Source organism: Eimeria tenella, genomic scaffold (assembly GCF_000499545.2).
Source record: "Eimeria tenella Houghton genomic scaffold, Eth_scaff3509, whole genome shotgun sequence".
NCBI classification, from domain to species: domain Eukaryota; phylum Apicomplexa; class Conoidasida; order Eucoccidiorida; family Eimeriidae; genus Eimeria; species Eimeria tenella.
Genome location: NW_013543235.1, coordinates 1,210 through 1,989, shown reverse-complemented (window position 1 = coordinate 1,989; position 780 = coordinate 1,210).

Sequence of the window (780 nt, the reverse complement as noted above, 5' to 3'; positions counted from 1 at the left end):
GCCGTTTGTCTAGTGTCAGTTGCTGCTGCCACTACTGCGCCTCATGCTGTCGCTGCTTTTCTCTTACTGTCGCCCTTGTTGCTCCTGAAGCGCAGCGGCAGCTTTGCTGCTGTTACAACTACTGCTGCTGCTGTTGCCGCTGCTGCTGCTGCTGCTGCTGTTGCTGCTGCGCTGCACAAGGGCGCCGCTGCACTTATTTCTCCTATCTAATGTGGCTCTGAGCAGTTGCTGCCACTGCGCAGCATTTGTGTGTCTTTGTATTGGCTGATTTTGTCTTTTTCAATTTGTCCGCTACCTTGTCTCTTGCTGCTGCTTCTGCTGCTGCTGCTGCTGCTGCGCTTGCAGACACAGTACCGTTCCCCCGAAGAGGTCCCGAAGCTGCACTTCACTGCTGAGTCTCTGTTCTTGCTGGGCGGATGCCTGCCGGCATTTCTGCTGCTAAACTCTCCAGAGGTGTGGCGGATCTGCTGCGCTGCGTTTGCTGCTGCTGCTGCTGCTGCTACTGCTGCTGCTGCGTTTGTTGGACTGTTGCCATCATGCTGCTGCTGTTGTCTGCTGCTGGGCTTTTGCTTTTCCATTCAAGCACATGAGCTTCCGGTGCTTCACAGAAGTCGTTCTGTAGGCGTACACGCGACTGCTGCTTGTGCTGCTGCTGCTTTGCCTGCTGCTGCTGCTGCTGTTGCTGCAGATTCTGAAGACAGGGCTACAGCTGCCCGAAGGCCTCCAGGTTTACAACCTTTTTCACCCGTGCGACCCCGTAGTGAGTCTTGCACTGCAGCA